The sequence below is a fragment of the Mesoplodon mirus genome (genome assembly GCF_964341445.2).
Source record: "Mesoplodon mirus genome assembly, chromosome: 19".
NCBI lineage: Eukaryota > Metazoa > Chordata > Mammalia > Artiodactyla > Ziphiidae > Mesoplodon > Mesoplodon mirus.
In genome coordinates, this window is record NC_138995.1 from 25697483 (window position 1) to 25710429 (window position 12947).

The 12947-nt window shown below is 38.8% G+C and overlaps 1 long non-coding RNA gene across 2 annotated transcripts in view; it reads right to left on the reverse strand.

Moving 5' to 3' along the window:
* Window positions 1–12947, reverse strand: part of LOC309795675 — a 796478-nt gene that overhangs the window by 396960 nt on the left and 386571 nt on the right. For both annotated transcript variants that reach the window (XR_014292311.1, XR_014292312.1), the window contains one exon: window positions 2971–3129. This is a non-coding gene — a long non-coding RNA (uncharacterized lncRNA). The remainder of the gene's footprint in view (window positions 1–2970; window positions 3130–12947) is intronic.

Sequence of the window (12947 nt, forward strand, 5' to 3'; positions counted from 1 at the left end):
ACATGCACTGGGAAACCCTTGATCTCACGTGGTGCCCTGGATAAGGGCACCTGGGATCAGAGCAATCCAGACAGCCTGTTTTCTAGATTGCACCCCTCTTCCTTACTGAACGAATGCCTTATTTTATAAAAGTCCAGAGAGTGAAAGTCACATTCCCAAGGCTCAACAGGAAGGCAGCAACCTGGGACTTGATGCTAAGCCACCATAGCTTTCTCAGCTCTTCTGTAAGATGCCACCAAAACACGACCAGAGAAAGATCTATCTGCCAATGATCAACTTCTACTATTGATGAGCCTTATTTCTCACATGCATTAAAGTATTTATAATTGCAATGTTCACTACCAGGGCCTATTTATTATTTCCACACTGATGTTTTTCACCAAAATACCTAGATGTGCCAAGATAGCAAATATGGGGAACTGACCCAGTGAAATGAAAAACATACACTATTGGTTTTTCAGAAATGGTGAAGCACAAATCCTTCATTTACTCTCCGCCTTGTTTTCAGCTTTCACTTAATATCAGAGAAGCGTCCCATCAGAGCATGAGATCCATATTGATGATTGCACAGTCACACTGCCTGCTCTGCTGTGTCTTGATTATAATTGAGTCACTTACACAAATCTGAGTAAAGGCAGGAAATCAACCATTTGTGATGAATAATTCCTGCAAATTGGATGCAAGACTACATTTTATAAATGTAGATTAGGTAATAGTTCAGGTTTTCAAGAAGGACCCTACAAGTAGGTGTATTATATTATCTTACTCAGTAACACACTCATTACATACAGTTAGGGTGACTGCACGTCCCAATTTGTCTGGAACGGTCTTAGTTCACATCTGCTGTCCCCCTATTTAGTATTTGTCCTGGACAAAAATACCTCAGATAGAAATACAAATTATATGGTCATTTTGTACAAAGTACAAATAACGTATACAGCATTCAAAAGGCAGTACAGCCTTTTAGAATTTGCTTAGGTCTTAGAGTCATGCAGTCCTGAGTTTAATGTTAGCTCCCACTTACTGGCTGCATAATCTTGATAAAGTTTTAAACTTCTCTGGGGTTCTGCTTCTTCATAAGTAAATGTAAAAAAGACAGCTCTGACTTCCACATTAAGATTGTTGTGAAGATTAAGTGAATCCTGGATGCACAATGCCTGAATCTAGCATATACGGTTTTCAGTAAAAGGAAGGTGTACACACATAGGTACATAAAGAAATGAGTAAAACCAATATCGTCTCTTTTGAGATTTGCTCTTGAAAAAAATTCCACTTACATTGCAAATAGATAGAGATACAGCCAACACCCCCACCAACCCATCGAATAAAATTTGTAATAACTAGTTTTATAAGTAGAAAAGAACATATATATATATATATATATATATATATATATATATATATATATATATATAAAATTAAATACTGGATAATGGTCAGGGCATTTTGGCCAATCAGCACAAAGTTCCCTCTAAAACTTTGCCTGCTAACTCTATTTCTTCAGAATCCAAGCTGTGCTATTCATTTCCTTCCCCTTCTCTTCTTCTCTCTCCCCTTTCCATGTGCCTTGAAGGAGGCAAAGCATGACCGTTTCTCCATACTCCTGTATCAACCATGTTAGAAATGTTCCCCCACCCTCTGGGATAGCTTGAGCCAACCCCCAGAGAGCAGGATGCACTCTCATGGCTTCAGTTTTCCCCCATAATGATGAACAATACTCAGCTTCACTGAAGGGAGACTTGCAGAGACTCACTGGTCTTCAGAACCCAAGCCCATCAACCCTTAGATACTCCCTCTTCCTCAGGAACTTCTTTCTCCTTTTCTCCTGAGAAGTCAATAGCTTATCACTGTTTTTCATCTGAATTTAACCTTTGAATGACTGTCGGTGATATTAATAATTGTATTTAAACTTATTTCCAATCTGAAGATCCACGTATGTTGTTAATTATCAAATACCCATGCTGTTTTCTTTCAATTTAAACATAAAATGCCACTTGGAAGATACTTCAATGATAGGTATTTTATAATCAGCCATAATTACTTTAGATAAATATGTATTTCTATAATGAGTCTATTGTATTTTTATATGTATACTTCAGAGTCTTCTAAACAACTCCAGCTACTACTTACACAAAACAATCGCATTTAAACAAACATATTAGTTACTATAATTTTGAGGGTTAATATAAGTGAAATAAAAATATTTAGATAAGACTTTTATATTCATTTTTAGATAAAATCAACCATCCTCCTGAAGATATGAAAAACACTTTTGAAAGAAAGTGAGACAGAATTATAACTATATCTATATATAGATAGATATTTATATATGTGTATGTACATATATATACACAGAGAGAGTATCCACAGAATCAACCATTAACCCTTTCCAGCCCACTAATCATCTTGTAATACCTGGGCCAATTTCACCCTACTTTTGCAACCTATACAGGAAGATACCAAGATCCACACCATAAAACTTTGAGAAGGAAATTGAGAGAAAGAAGAACAAAGTCTTCCAGCCTGGGAGCAAAAGGTCTAGCACTACATACAAAGCTGCAGAGCGTTTAGTGGTTAGGTGAGGAAAACTGTGTGACACAACTGTTCAAACAAAATAATTTACACTGTCCTTGACACCTCTATTTATTTTCCCACAACTTCACAGACAAACCGTCATTAAATCTTGTCACATCCCCTTGCAAAATATAGGACAAGACCTTGATCAAACTTGCCATCATTCCATGTTTCCTAATTTGCTTTCCTGCTTCTGTTGTTAACAACCTACAGACTACTTTCAACAGGACACAGAGTGATCTTTTCAAAACAGGACGCTAAAAATACGTTCATAGCTCCCTATCTCACTCAGAGTAGAGGTCAAGGCCCTTACTGCATGGTAAGCCTCCAAGTAAGGTTGCCAGATTAAGCAAATAAAAATACAGAAAGCTTGTACTGAACTTCAGCAAAACTTACCTTCTTGCTGTTCCTTTACATCCAAGGTATTCAATGAGCGTCCACTGCCTGAGATGGAGGAGGCTGTCAGCCACCAGACCGGTGCTGAGGGATGTGTTCAGGTGTCTCCTTATCAGAAAGGTCTTTCTTGACTAGCCTGATTGTAGCCTTTATCACCACCTGACAGATAAAAATTAAAAATATCAAAATATCTCCCTCCATTAAAATGTGTAGCTCCCATAAGTCAGAGAACTTGATTTCTCACTGCCACGCCACTAATACTTACTGTTTGCTTCAAAGAAGGTGCCCACTAACTACCTGAAGATCAAATGTTTTCAAGAGACTCAAATATAAACAATGGCAGTATTGACAATTTCAGTGCAACGTCCAGGGTTTTATCACTAGGAAATGGCAAAGCTACAATCAGAAGCCATTAAACCCAGACTCTTAACCATTATCCTATTTTTATTATTATGTTTTTAGTGGGAAATATAGGGATTTTTCCCTCTTGTGTCTAGATCTTTGTTCTTTGTCTATCATTCATGAAAAAAAAAACACAATAAGTCTCTGGGATAAACAACTTGTGAACTGAACTTCCTATCCTTACTCCTTGTACATGATGCATTTACTCTGTAGTCCTCAATTTTCTGATAATTCAAATGGATTAGAAAACAAGGAAACAGTGATGATGGATATTGTGTTTAGGGTAACCCTGACAACTCTATAAAATCCAAACATAATGATTTTCACCATCTAACTCAGTAACCATTCTCATACATATCCCACCACCACCAGTCTGCCAGAAAGTTGTAAGAATGGGAAGGAGAAGAACAGGGAGGAAAGAATTAGTATAATTCCATAATCACAATTCCAGAAGGTATGCTGTTAAACCTCTAAAGTAAATATTACTTCAAAATATTCTAATACAAAAGTAAAGCTAAATTTTTCATTTACCAAATGAGGAAACTGAACTCACTTTAATATCTCTGTGCTTTATCTGTAAAATAGAATATTTTAATCAGTTAACTAGTTCTCTATACATTCACCTTATAAACGAGTTTAACTGATCTTAGGGAAACTTTTTCTACCTGAACATCTCCCTGAGAAAAGGAGTACTGAATTGCCCTTAAAAATTTAAATGTGGCTAACACATTATATTACTTTCTATTAATCATTTTTGAATAACAATGATATAAGAAAAAGGAAATAATGCATTTTTTTTACTGGAAAATTTGCTGAGGACTGGAGGGTCTTCTTAATCACTCAAGGACCGTGTAAGATAAAGATCCTAGTCTTCATGGCTATATTCATTGGAGACTATGGTTCAAACAAGATGCTATATGAAGAATGTTCCCAAAAAGCTAAAATCAAATATATAAAAATTCAACTTGATTACATCTTGTAGAAGAAAAATTTTTTTGTTACAAACGTGGATTGATTGACTGATTTGCAAGAAGCTGTGCCTGGATGGAATAAGCATAATGTGAGAAGCAAGTGAACGTAGCCAAGTGAGAATGGTCCCTCATAGACGCTGCTGGTGTCCTTCTAGGATTCCTTTGACTGCGTGACAGTCCCTATAACATAGGATTGTTTTAAGCAGTATAAGAGGTAATGTACATAAAGCTTTTTTCACAGTGCTTGACATACATCTCACACAATAATACTGTAGTTATTTTTTATGTCCTATTATAACATTACGTTTCTGCAGTACAGGGTGTTCGGATACCTGCTCCAATTCTTGTGAGGGCTCAGGGTCTTATTATATAAGTCCTCACTGGGATCTCATTCCCACTCATCCTCAGCTTCTGGCCTAAACCATTTATGGTCTGTACAAAAGCCACATTTTATTATGGGCAGCAGTATGCCTGGGACCCCAGGGTTTCATAGCAGGGCAGCACCATCTCTAATTTACTAGCACAGATAACTATGGGATGCGTTTTGTGCTTTCCAAAGCTCTCATTTAGTAAATTCAGTCTTTGAGAAACTGATTAGTCTTGAACTCAAACAGTGGGAAATGCCACCATATTACCAGACTTTCAATTTCGTTTGATAAAATTATGTAAGATTTTAAATCTAACATAATAGGCTTCAGACAAAGCAGGAAATCCAGGACATCAGAAATCACATAGTAATGAGGGACTCACTACCGAAAGGTAAGGGAAAAATTTGCTATGATTCTGATAGTAAAGGTGAACAGAAAAATATATATGAGAATCCCAGCCAGGCCAGCTAGTTCTGACAGAACATTTTTTAGTATCTTTACTTAGAACCAAAGGATTATGTAAAATGTCTTCAAGATGAATAGTCTGTTGGACATTACATTAGAATAGTATCAACTTTGTTCACAATTTCAATATTAAGACTGACTGTAATAGGGCTTCCCTGGTGGTGCAGTGGTTAAGAATCTGCCTGCCCACGCAGGGGACACAGGTTCGAGCCCTGGTCCGGGAAGATCCCACATGCCGTGGAGCAACTAAGCCCTTGCACCACAACTACTGATCCTGTGCTCTAGAACCCGTGAGCCACAACTACTGAGCCCACGTGCCACAACTACTGAAGCCCGCACACCTAGAGCCCGTGCTCCACAACAAGAGAAGCCACTGCAATGAGAAACCCGCGCACTGCAACGAAGAGTAGCCCCCGCTCACCACAACTAGAGAAAGCCCACGTGCAGCAATGAAGACCTAACGCAGCCAATAAATAAATAAATAAATAAATGTATTAAAAAAAAAAGAGTGACTGTGATATAAAAAATGATTTTGCAAAAACTGTGAGGTCAGGGGACCACACCATCCATCTTTATATCTGTGGGGCTTAGCCTAGTTGCACCAGACCTTTTCCAACTCCCACTCCAAGTCCATTTGCTTCTTCACCCCCTTCAATCCTCTGCCCTGGGTAGCTGATCCTCATAAATCACAACAACAGTTCTCCTTGCTCTTTGTTTCCTATTAAATTTGGCCAGTGAGGACCCCCATCAGGGGTCAAAGGACTTTAGTGGGACAGTGAGGTCAGATATTTATTCCCCAGTATTTCCCTATGAGATCACCTTGAGTTGGTTGTGTCCCAGGTCACCTGGGATTACTACTTCCAAAGGGGCATCCTATACACCAGTATTTTTCAAACATTAACATGCCTACAAATTACCTTGGGAGTTTATGAAAATGCAGTTCTAATTCTTAGGTTTAGGGTTGGACCTGAGAATTTTCCTTTCTATTTAGCTTCAAGGTGATACCAATATTGCAACTGTGTAAACCGTATTTTGACTCGCAAGATATGATATGACTGTCTCTTTCTGATCTCTGATTTTGCCACATCCCTTTTGGCCCAGGGGTAGAAATATCATAGTTTCTATAAATGTGAAGGTTTTGCACTATCCCTTGTGGTCTCCTACAACCACAGTCAGACATTTAAATATTCCTTTGGCTATAAACCCAAGCTTCCTCAATTACCTAGTAGAGACCTAATGCTACACTTGTACTTTAACACATAGTAGGAATTCAATAAATGTTCATGACATTAATCTCTGAATAATTCTATTAGATTGTGAAGGTAGAGGTATTTTTCATGTATTCCACCATATAATGTATGTGTCAAATAACCCATAATATATCATTTGAAGGCATGAAAGAATGAAGATTTTTAATTAAGGAATTTCTTTAGTTAAAAAATCAGTGGAGACTTCAAAACTAAGTAACACGTTTCATTTTCTAATGATTTCAACATAATGGCATAGAAAATTGGTATCAAGGTAAAGGAGGCAGTTACAGAATTGAAACTGCATAATTTAGAGAGAATCTGACATTTTCCCTAGGCTTCTGAACCACATGGTAGCAAGTCATACTAGTTGGCATCAGACCAGCAATTTGGGAAATAATATGACATTTTAGCAAGCAGTCTTTATAAAGCTTCTATATAATATTCAAAAATAGCTGAACTGTAACGTTTGCTATCTAAGGGAACTCATTTTCATTCAGAGTATTATTTAATTAAAATTAGCATTTATGAAATTTGTAAATGCTAAACAACTTAATAGGCATTTGTATGTATTAACATAGTTTAGGTGTCCAAATTATGTTCATCTACCAGCAAATGTCCACCTGTGGCTCAAATATAGAAAGTCAAAACAGAAAGACAGTTGAATGTATTCAGCAAGTACAGTGAAATTTTATTGCATACCTATTATTTGCCAGAGTCTGAGACAGATTCTATATCTGAACTGAATTTCACATGGTTCCTCATGAGAAATGGGTCCTGAGTTAACCTGAGTTTGAGCCTCACCTTTATTATCTAAGAACTAAGTGACACTGGGAAACCACAATTAATTTGTTGAAAATATTTAAAAAGCTAGGGTATGTGAAAACACCTTTACCATGAAGTGTGCACTGAAAATGAGTTTGTATAAATATGTAATATACATGAGATGTTTTATAACTATGTCAAGGAAGATTATAATTAAAATAGCAGTGTAAAGATATTTTTATACTGACATATAAATCTTGATTTTTATTGACTCCTACTTCTTGCTTTCTTTCATAGAAAAGAGACAAGGAGAAATATCTAAGGAATGTATGGTTTTTTAATGCCATCGTTTGAAACTGTTTCATTCAATTTTTTAAATAGACTTTAATTTTCAGAGTACTTTTAGTTTCACAGCAAAATTGAGCTGAAAACAGAGAGTTTCTATATATCCCCTCCCCACACATATGGCTTCTCCCACTATCGGCATCCCGTGCACAAATGGTACATTTGTTACAATTGATGAACCTATGCTGATATGTCATTATCACTCAAGATCTACAGTTTACATTATGGTTCACTCCTGGTACTGCACATTCTATGGGTTTTGACAAATGTATAATGACATGTATCCCTATTTACAGTATCATACAGAATAGTTTCACTGCCCTAAAAACTCACTGTGCTCTGCCTATTCATCCCTTCCTCTCCCCTAACCCATGACAATCATTAATCTTTTTACTGACTCAATCGTTTTGCCTTTTCCGGAATGTCATACAGTTGGAGTCATACACTACAATGCATTTTCAGATTGGCTTCTCTCGCTTAGTAATATGCATTTAAGTCTCCACCATATCTTTTCTTGGCTTGATAGCTTATTTCTTTTTAGCTCTATATAACATTCCTTTGTCTGGATGTACCACAGTTTATTTATCCATTCATCTACTGAAAGACCTCTTGTTTGCATCCAACTTTTGGCAATTATGATAAAGTGGCTATAAAACCACTTTATTCCATGTGCAGGTTTTGTGTGGATATAAGTTTTCAAATCCCTTGGGTAAATACCAAGGAGTGTGACTGCCGGATCATATACTAAGAATTTGTTTAGTTTTGTAAGAAGCTGCCAAATTGTCTCCTAAAGTGACTGTACCATTTTGCATTCCTACCAGAAGCAAATGAGAGTTCCTGTTTCTCCACATCGTCATCAGCATTTGGTGTTGTCAGTAGTCTGGATTTTGGCCATTCTAATAGGTGTGTAGTGATATCTCATTGTTTCAATGTGCATTTCCCCAATGACATATGATGTGGAACATCTTTTCATTTGCTTATTTGTCAGTTGTAAATCTTCTTTGGTGAAGTGTCCATTCAGATCTTTTGCCCATTTTTAAATCGGGTTACTTGCTTTCTTATTGTTGAGCTTTAAGAGTTCTTTGGATAAAAATCTTTGATCAGATATGTCTTTTGCAAATAAGTTCTCCTGATCTGTAGCCTGCCTTCTTATTCTCTTGATAGTGTATTTTTCAGAGAAGAAGTTTTAAATGTTAATGAAGTCCAGCTTGTCAAGTATTTCTTTCATGAATCATGCCTTTGGTCTTCACCATACCCAAGATCATCTAGGTTTTCTCCTATGTTTTCTTCCAGGAATTTTATAGTTTTAGATTTTACATTTAGGTTTATGATCCATTTTGAGCTAATTTTTGTGAAGGAGGAGAAGTCTGTGTCTAGATTCATTTCTTTGCATGTAGTTGTCTAGTTGTTCCAGAACTACTTGCTGTATTTCAACCACTTTTAGATTTACTAAACGATATCTGAATAAAAACCTAGGCAGTAACTTGGATCCATGCACAATTTCCTGGTGCACCATGGAGGTAACCTCACTCTACCCCCAAGGAAAATAAAATGATATTTAGAAAACTAATTTTATTCATCTGATTGAAGAAAAATTGAATATAAAGGGGGAGCATCCAATATAAAAGGAGGGGAATCCCAGAATGACCCTTCTGAGCCACAGGATCTGATTATATCCATCCCACTCCGACTGTGGCTGCTGTACTTGTAGTCAAACATTTGTGAAATGGGGTTGTGCACTGCATCTTCACTAAGGCAGATTGCTGTGGGAAATGCCATGGAGACTCATTTCTTCACTGGTGGCCTGGTCAGCTTGTTCCTCTGGGGACTAGAATCTATACCTTGTGGGTTGAGAGCCAATGACAGCCAGAATTCCCTTCAGGGGCCATGTAAGATTGGGCTTCGATATTAAGTACTCAAAATGTAGACTACTAAGGAGCAAGGAAAATTTAGTGAGGTGACTTAAGTAAGCAACAAAGTATGATTATGAGTTAAAATACTCAGTATTGGGCCTCCCTGGTGGCGCAGTGCTTGAGAGTCCGCCTGCCGATGCAGGGGATACGGGTTCGTGCCCCGGTCCGGGAGGATCCCATATGCCACGGAGCGGCTGGGCCCGTGAGCCATGGCCACTGAGCCTGCGCATCCGGAGCCTGTGCTCCGCAACGGGAGAGGCCACAACAGTGAGAGGCCCGCGTACAGCAAAGAAAAAAAAAAATACTCAGTATTGTAAAGATGAGGTGTCTTAGACCAATTTCCTTGAAAGTAGAGCCTAAGGCAGGAATTCTTATGAAAATCATTTATTGAGGGATTATTCTATGGAGAAATCTATAAGAAGTGAGAAAAGCAGTGTAGAGCAGGAGAAGAAGCTAAAGGAAATATGTAGGATCATCTGGAGTCTAGTGTCAGCCTGATTCCATGGCAAGCTCTTAAGTCTAAATGGTTCCACAGTTTTGAATTACCTGGAGTTTTGTTCAGTATCACTCAATTATTGGATGCAAGCTACTTCAGGAAAGGACACAGACTCTCAGGCACTTCCTAGTGATTTCCCAAGAGGAATTCTTGAAAGAAGGTGCAGGGGGCTTCCCTGGTGGCACAGTGGTTAAGAATTCACCTGCCAATGCAGGGGACACGGGTTCGAGCCCTGGTCCAGGAAGATCCCACATGCCACTGAGCAACTAAGCCCATGCGCCACAACTACTGAGCCCGTGCTCTAGAGCCTGCGAGCCACAACTACCGAGCTGACATACCACAATTACTGAAGCCCGCATGCCTAGAGCTCGTGCTCTGCAACAAGAGAAACCACCACAGTGAGAAGCCTGCACACTGCAATGAAGAGCCGCCCCCACTCGCCACAACTAGAGAGAGCCCGCACGCAGCAATGAAGACCCAATGCAGACAAAAATAAATAAATAAATAAATTTATTAAAAAGAAAAAAGGTGCAGTTGTGAGATGTCAACAATGAACAGTGACCACACACAGCAGTTGGGGCAAGGGTACCCTCGCCCATATTGATCCTAGACAGGCACAAAGAGTCTCTATGAGAGCATCCTCTCACTACTAGATCCCTTGCTTCTCCATTAAGTGTATTTCATCCAGGCATGGTTCTGGTTGTTCACAGTTTTGGGAGAAATATACAAAAGACTGATGGTGGAAATACTCCTCTGTTCCTGCAGTGGTCCCAAAGCTATAAACTGATACATCATCCCCTTTTCCTATGACCTCTCTACTTTCTCTTCCTCCTCCTTGGTTAGCACTTCTACTGGTCTAGATGGCTTTCAAGGTGGAATACCAGACTCTCATCCCTAAGGGGCCTGAGATCCAGGTTACTATGCCCTTATCAGGCTACAGTTGCTATGCTTGCCCATTTAAAGTAAATTTGGGTTAAGAACATCAAGAGATTCATTAGTGTATCACCTGAGTGCAAACATATCCCTCCCTGACAGCATAATTACTTCAAGTATTGTAATTCCTTTTTTTGTTGGCCTTCTGTACCACAGTGACCAGGTGGTGAATATGGCATTGAACTGAGTGGGACTCTATGTGTTTTGGTAGGAACAGTCTCCCTCGGGGAACATGAACATCCAAGACCCATGGAGCCCACATCTGGGGAAGGAGCAGGAAGCCCTGATACCTCAAGTGATCAGTGGAAGTGATGGTAAGAATGGCCACACATACTCTCAAATCTTGTTTCTCACACCAGTTTTTCTACCTATCATATTATCTCTCTCAATACAAGGTATATACTGTATCCTGAAAGAGGCAGTATAGTCAGTGAGTGACAGCACCAGGCTGATGGTTCAACTGCATCTTTAAGAGGCAATTCCATTACTCACTTCAGGGCAGCAAGTCCTATACGGCGTGGTTTGCAGTGGTAACAATGGATCTCAAAGTTGTGTGCCCAGGGATGTTCCTCTTCAGACTTAAATTGGGTTCCTTGGTCCGAAGCGAAGTTATACATTATCTCATGTCAGCAGGTCAGAAATTCTTAAGTCCTCAAATAGTGCTTAGGCACTGAGGGCAGGAGAGGGGCACACATATGAAGAATGTGTCAATACCTGTCAGGATGTCATTGCTCTTCCCAGGACAGAAGATGTCCAATGTCATCAACTTTCCCCCAAGTGCCTGGCTGTTCTCCTTGAAGGAAGGCACAGTGTGGGTCTCTTTTGCTGACAGGTTGAATACTTTTAAGTAGCAGGAGATAAGTCAGATTTGATAAGAGGAAACCCATGCTGTGAGGCCTATCTCAGGCATTCGCTGGCCAAGGGTAGTTCTTTGCCACTATGACTACTCCATTCATAAGCCCATTGCACAAGCACCAGGGCAGCCAAGGACAGAGTCTTGCTAACATCAACTATCTGAGTTCTCCTATTCTCTTTATTTATTATCTTTTTTGTGTGTGTAGTAGATCCTCTCTGGTAGGCATTACCATGTGATATAAGATCCCTGCACTTTGCATCATGTCCTTCAGGCCTATCCATATGCCCCATCCCATGACCTCCTAAATCCAATCTTCCAAACTTGCCCCACAGTAGTACTTAATACATTTGAGACATATAGTGACTAGGTTACTTTAAATGGACAAAGGAGACATATCAGAGAGTAGCTGAACCTTCCACTAGAAACAGGAGCAGCAAAAAGATAGTGAAATCAGCCTGTGAAATTCGGGACACTGGCATTTTTGTTTATTAATGACAAGAATTTATACAGATGGATGAACCTGCTGGGGGAATAGCATAGGACCAACATAGCTCTGATTATACTGCAATTGGCATTGCATTGGAAGGTGGGGAGACCTGTTTCGCGGGCGGCAAATGGCCCAGTTTTGACATAGGCTGGATGTCTGTGAAAATGAGAAGATGATGCATTTGAGAGCTATTCAGAAAGCTGAATCTAGATGAAGTTTGATGGAGATTTATTTTTGACAAGTTCAGGGAGTTTGGGCATTATCTGGTCTCTCAGGATAAGAGTATAATTCTTTATTCAGCATGTTAAAACACCTAACAGAAAAATAGAGATGGTTCTCACACCTGGTATTTAAAAGATCTTACTTTCTATAATTATTACCATATACGTGTGTGTATGTGTATACATATATTGCCTAATATTATTCTTGATAACTGGTACAGGATTGTTGCATTGGTTTTTGAAAAGTGTTTTTTAGCTTCAAATATACAACCACAGCTTCAGCTACTTTAATGTTTACTCCACTTCTGGAAGTTAATAATGCTCCTGAAAAAGCAATTAAACTAAAAAACAAAGCTTCATTTTGAAGAATAAGCAGCTTGCACCCTGGTTTAACGCTGAGACAGCACTAATAACACAGCACTTATGATCTAAGGGAGAAAATGAAAAGTCTTTATTATCTCCCCAAACACTGGAACAACCAGGGCCTAAAGACACACTATCACCATTT